Below are 6,581 nucleotides of genomic sequence, written 5' to 3'. Positions count from 1 at the left end.
CTTGCCTAATGAAGGAGCTACTTCTTCAACTGCTCTCACAAAGATCACCCAGCTTCTGCTGAATGTGGATAAAGTAGCAACGTCTGGCTGCTTGACTGTTATATGCAGGATTTAGAGTCAAAATGTTAGGGTCACATTTTTCTGTTGTGACAATGGGGGCAAGTCCATACCTTTTGTCATGTGTCTCCTCGGCAGATTTTAGATTTTCATTCTTATTCAATTCACTGCTAAAAAAAAATTCCAAAAATTTTGTAGTTGTTTGTTCCATAAAACTGTATTATGAATACTAACATTGATGTGTTTTTCCTTTTTTTTTCTGAGACAAAGCCTTGCTCTGTCACTCAGTTTTTGAGACAGGGTCTCGCTCTGTCGCCCAGGCTGAAGTGCAGTGGTGCAATCACAGCTCACTGCAGTCTTCACCTTCCAGGCTTAAGCAGTCCTCCCAATCAGCCTCCCCTGTAGCTGAGACTACAGACACGTGCCACCACACCCAACTAATTTTCTTAGTTTTTTGGATCTCACTATATTGTCCAAGCTACTCCAAAACTCTTGAGCTCAAGCAATCCTCTCACCTTGGCCTTCCAAAGTTCTGGGATTATAGGTGTGAGCCACTGCACCAGACCTATTATTGTTATTTTTTTAAATGAATCAATAAAAATATTTTTTAATTTCTCAGATTTAATTTATATCAATATTTACTATTCAATATTTACTGTATTTGTAAATATTGATATTTACAAATACCAATAGTTATAACCCATATAAATAAAAGCTCTTTAGAATTCTGAATAATTTTTTAGTGTAATGGGGTCCTGATGCCAAAAAGTTTGAGAACCACTGATCTAATTCAGAATCCAAAGGGGAATTGTAAGAACTAGTAATGCCAGCCTAAGACAGTAAATCTGCTCATTGTATAACTCACTCTACCACATCAAAATAAGAACGAGGATGGTGAAGGCCAGGCACGGTGGTCCACACCTGTAATCCCAGCACTTTGGGAGGCTGAGGCAACCAATCACTTGAGGTCAGGAGTTCGAGATCAGCCTGGCCCACATGGTGAAACCCCATCTCTACTATATAAAAATACAAAAATCATTTTTATGTCCTCTTCTCCCTTTCCATCTTTCAGCATAGACTTAACTCCCTTAAGACCAGACATCCATTGGGACCTGACCCCCAGTCATTGGTTGCCAGTGTGTCACGCAATCTGGACTTTCCAGTGATACCACTGAGATGGCACCTGTCAAAAGGGTGGTGATTCCATTTCTAGATTGTGGATCTTCAGATAAATACTGCCTTTGCATTTCACTTCCTGAAAGTCAGGGTTGACTCATGAAAAGTTGTTAAACAACATGCTAAATGTGAAATGTCAACCCTCACTCTAAACTTTCCCTGTTCAGAGCATCAGATGAAGACTTCATTGGGTTTTATAGTGGCTTTCCGATTTTTGGTAGTTCATCAAAGAAGGGAGTTTGAAAGTTGTCGCATACTGTTAACAATTGTCTGTTCATGTCCTGCCTGAAATACCATGATTGCTTATGGAAAGTATCTTTAATAAAGCTGGATACAGTTTGGCTTGGGGAAAAAAAGTAGTTTAAAATGTTTAATGAAACTCAATAAACTACTTTTATTTAGGGGACTTTAATCTGTTAAATTTATAAATTAATGAAACATGAATTTTTTGATGAAAGCAATTTTTCTTAATCTTTACAAAAACGTATGATTATTAATAAAATAAGTTGCAAATTTGACCAAGAGGCATGACAAAAGCAAAATTTTCCAATTTATAATTCTAATTAATTAGACATTTATTAAATGTAAGCAAATATAGGTAGCCCTTTGCATGCATAATTTCACCCTCAGATGAAAACTCAAAAGATGTCATAGAATGGCATGCAGCATAGGGGTAATAATCTCCATTGAGAGTTCTTAGTATCCAATGGGTTAAGAAATATATTATTGGCCAGGTCCGTAGCTTATGCCTGTAATCCCAGCACTTTGGGAAGCTGAGACCAGTGGATCACCTGAGGTCAGGAGTTTGAAACCAGCCTGGCCAACATGGTGAAACTCCGCCTCTACTAAAAATACAAAAATTAACTGGGTGTGGTGGCACATGCTTGTAATCCCAGCTACTGGGGAGACTGAGGTGGGAGGACCACTTAAACCCCGGAGGTGGACGTTGCAGTGAGCTGAGATCATGCCACTCATTCCAGCCTGGGTGACAGAGTGAGACTCCGTCTCAATAATGATAATAATAATAAATTAGCTGGGTGTGGTAAAGCACACCTGGAGACCCAGCTACTCAGAAGGCTGAGGCAGAAAGATCGCTTGAGCCAGGAGTTCAAGTGAGCTATGATTGTGCCACTGATCTGGGCAACAGAGCAAGTCCCTGTCTCTAAAAACAAAAAGTATATATATATATACACACACACACACACACACACACATCTGTCTGTATATGCCTGAATGCCTGAAATATTTTAGTAACAATTTACCTTTCTCAATGATAAATTTTGAAGTTAATCAATAGGTTAATTGTGATTGGCCTTACACAAATTTTTTAACTTTTTTCCATAACAAAAATGTTATGTACAAAGAGTCCAACTGCCCTGGATACTGTGTGGTGTGTTTAGAAAGATTATCCTAGGAGAACACTAATTGTAAGCCCTACAAAAACAGAAGAAAATCACCTTACTAGAGGAAATTCTCTGCCTGTAGTGGTATTATTTACAAAAGCAAGAAACAGGCAAATGAGAACATCTTGATGTGAACCCCCTTGGCTTGTCCATAGTTAGTAATGTTACCAGGGCTGGGAGCGATGGCTCACACCTGTAATCCCAGCACTTAGGGAGGCTGAGGTGGGTGGATCACTTGAGGTCAGGAGTTCACAACCAGCCTGACCAATGTGGTGAAATCCTGTCTCTACTAAAAATACAAAATTAGCCAGATATGGTGGTGCATGCCTGTAATCCCAGCTACTTGGGAGGCTGAGGCAGGAGAATGGCTTGAACCCATGAGATGGAAGTTGCAGTGAGCCAAGATAGTGCCATTGCACTCCAGCCTGGGCAACAAGAGTGAAAATCTGTCTCAAAATTAATAATATTACCTCCCATTCAGATGATTAAGCTTGAATTCTTCCCTGTTCTCATATCCAATCAGAAACCAAACTTTGGTTGTTTCTTTCACATAGCTCGTTTCTACCCTTCCAACCCCATTCTCACAGCCACCATCACAAAATCCATCCTTTGAAAAGTTCAAAATCTAAGTGTGACAGGCATCTCTCTCATTATAAAATGTAATTTAAATAATAGGTTGGTTTTGCTTTTCTAAGGTGGTATCTATTTTGTCTTCAGCAGATCCCTAAAGAACCAGCACAGTACCTGTATGTGGAAATATTAATTTAAAAGTTCTACCCGGGCGTGGTGGCTCAGGCCAGGTGCTGTGGCTCACGATTGTAATCCAGCACTTTGCGGGGGCCAAGGCAGGTGGATCACAAGGTCAGGAGTTCGAGGCCAGCCTGGCCAACATGGTGAAACCCTGTCTCTACTGAAAATACAAAAAAAAATAATCCGGGCCTGATGGTGTGCGCCTGTAATCCCAGCTACTCAGGAGGCTGAAGCAGGGTGAATCACTTGAACCTGTGAGGCAAGTTTGCAGTGAGCTGAGATCACGCCACTGCACTCCAGCCTGGGCGACAGAGTGAGACTCCAGCTCAAAAAAAATAAAATAAAAAAGAGTTCTGCAGTTCTGTTTGCAGTGCCCATCTTTGGTCTCCTGCTGGAACACCAGTCCTTCCAGTGTCCATCCCCTATTTCTTCTAAAGCGTCAGAGCAGACTCGGGCTGCCCTCACAGTAGCTCTCAGAATGACCAGCTCAGCCTCTCCAGCCAGGGTCAGAACACCCTAACAAGGCCTTCACAGCCAATCAGCTGTTTCTCCTGGCTCCCTTTCAGTCCCAATCCGTACTCTGTTTAAAGGACTGAAAGTTAAATTTGAGCCAAAGAAATAGCTGGAAGGTGACAACAGCTAAGCCCCCAAAGCTTTAAATAGAGTAAGACGCATAAGGAGAAGCCTCGTGGAGGCGCCTACCCGATGAAAGGGATCTCTCAGAAAATCACTCCCTGTGCATCTCTCATGTGTGCACTGGAGTCAAAGCCCAGGGCACAGCCAATTTAAGAAAAAGGTGGAGGCACCAGTGGCTGGCTTTGCTAAGAGACAGATGACTGTCATTATAATGTATGAGAAACTTATTTGTTATGCCAGAGAAAAAGATATTTCACACAACAAAGGAGAGGAATGTATCTATTGGTCAATTATTTCATCTTTTTCCAGGAATTACTGAACTTCAGATAAATGATTCTTCATCACGGAAGATACTCGTTGCCAAAGAGTCCTCTGAAGATAAGGCAAGGCAGGCCCTTAAATGTGTGAATTAAAAATGCATAAAATGGAAGTCAACAGGCGAGTGCACCCCTGCCTAAAGACATTTAGATTTTAAAATATTTGAAAACATTGATCTGGCCTTAGGAAACCAAAACACAGCTGTAGGCAAATCTGGCACGCAGATGCTGGCCTTCCTCTCCAGCTCTCAGGTTAAGCCAAGAGATTATTAAAATAATCAAAGACCTGAAAACGTTTTGGTTTTTTCCTTAACTACATGGTTTAATTTTAGACGAAAGCACAGGTTGACTCTCTGCTATGAAAGATGAAGTGATTATGCTCTTAACAATTTCTCCTACCTATATTTTTCTCCATTTCTTTTCTCATTAATTATAATATATTTTACCTTGCCGGGTTGTAAGCCATCACATCATGTTCTGTAATTATGATACTCCTAGTTACTTAGTTTTTGTTCTGTTTTGAAAAGGGTCTGGTGCCAATTTCCAGTTCTTTTACCACTCCTACATTCTTGATTTTGATTCATTTCTTTTTTTTTTTTCTTTTATTTTATTTTTTAAAATAAAGATGGGCTTTCACCATGATAACAAGGCTGGTTCTGAACTCCCGACTCAGGTGATCCACCCACCTCAGCCTCCCAAAGTGCTAGGATTACAGGCGTGAGCCACCACGCCCGGCCACAAATAAGACATTTTATTTGCCACTATTATAAGTCTGAATTTTAAACAGATTCTTGGACTGGTGGTTCATATCCATCAGCTCGTTCAACTTTAGCACCTGTCTCATCACCAGTGGCTTTTCCAGAACTACTGCCTCCACCATGAAGCTCCATGAGTTTTCCCAATTCAAACCTGGGCTTCTTCAGCATTTTCACTTTTCTAACGAAGACATCATGGAGAGGATAAATAGATTGGCAAGCCTGTTCTATGTCTTTCCCAATGCTGTCTGGAATCAATTTATTGACCACTTCTTTCAAGTCATTTGTCTGCACCTCTCAGGTCATGATTTCCATCATCTTCTTCTGGATTTGGCGGACCTGTTGGTGCTGAGCATGAGAGGTCTTCCCTATCTGATTGTGGCGTTTTTTAGTAAAACCAACACAGAACAGACGAAGCAAGTAACCATCGGTAGTCTTGACATCAGCATGAGCTTCAGTCATTGTCTGCCATTTTTTGACCATGGAACACATTTTGTCACGGGTGAGATCCATGCCATGGAAGTTAGTCAGGCAGTTTTTGCCCTGAACATCTTCAGTAATCAGCTTGAATTTTCTAAATGCAACTTCATCATTCTGCAAATCAGCAAGACTAACTTCAAACACTCGACCCTTGAGGCCATCAGATGCAATTTTGGTTCCTTGGGTCCTGGTGACTAGCGTCTTTCCAATATTTCTTATATTGAACATAGCGGGTGCTTTCACATCATACCAATCTTTCTTAGAAAATGGATCAACCACTTTCTTCTTGGCTCCCTTTTTACCGCCTTTCGTAAGGTGTTTGTTCTTGCCAACCGCCATGGTGCTGCTCAGAGAGCCAAAAGGGCTGATTCATTTCTTTGGCTGGATTTCAATGTCCAATGGTTTTGTTCATGAAAGGCTTACTTCTATATCTCTTACACACTAGATTCTAAGTACGATGTTCCCTCTGTTTTTTCATATTTGAGAAAGCCTACTTGTTGACTTTATAACTGAATAATTTTGTTGAACTACTCTTTCTTTCTTTCTTTTTTTTTTTTTAAACAGGCTTACTTCGCTTTATTATCCTTCTATAGAAACCTTATGTTGTAGCCACAGCTGGAGCCTGTGTCCTCTGCACAGACTCTGGTGTGGACCAAGTCAGTGAGTTCCTGATAAGGAGACTTGGTTAATACAGTCTCCTTCCAGAGGTCGAGGGTCAGGTAGCTCTAGATCTTGGAGATGCCATCGAAGGTGGCCTTGGTGAAGTTGCCCAGGGTGGCAGGCCCAACTGAGGTGTGGCAGTCATAGATATTGGCTATCATCAGCAGCTTCTTAGGTACTGGGGTCGAGACAATGCCAGTGCCCCACATGCAGGGATGAGGCGCACCAGCACAGAGCTGCAGAAGCCTGTCACCTTGCAAGGAACAGGGTGGGGCTTGCCAATCTTGTTCCCCCAGTGGCCTCTGCACACGGGGACAACGGAGAGATTGGCCAGAAGATTGGCCCCT

The 6,581-nt window shown here is 41.6% G+C and overlaps 1 pseudogene; it reads right to left on the bottom strand.

Moving 5' to 3' along the window:
• Positions 1–5,071: 5,071 nt before the first annotated feature.
• LOC100385046 (small ribosomal subunit protein eS1 pseudogene) lies at positions 5,072–5,939 on the bottom strand (annotated as a pseudogene).
• Positions 5,940–6,581: the final 642 nt, after the last annotated feature.

The sequence above is a fragment of the Callithrix jacchus genome, chromosome 16 (genome assembly GCF_049354715.1).
Source record: "Callithrix jacchus isolate 240 chromosome 16, calJac240_pri, whole genome shotgun sequence".
Lineage (NCBI taxonomy): Eukaryota > Metazoa > Chordata > Mammalia > Primates > Cebidae > Callithrix > Callithrix jacchus.
Note: the sequence above shows the minus strand (reverse complement) of the source record. Positions and strands in the feature narration are given on the sequence as shown.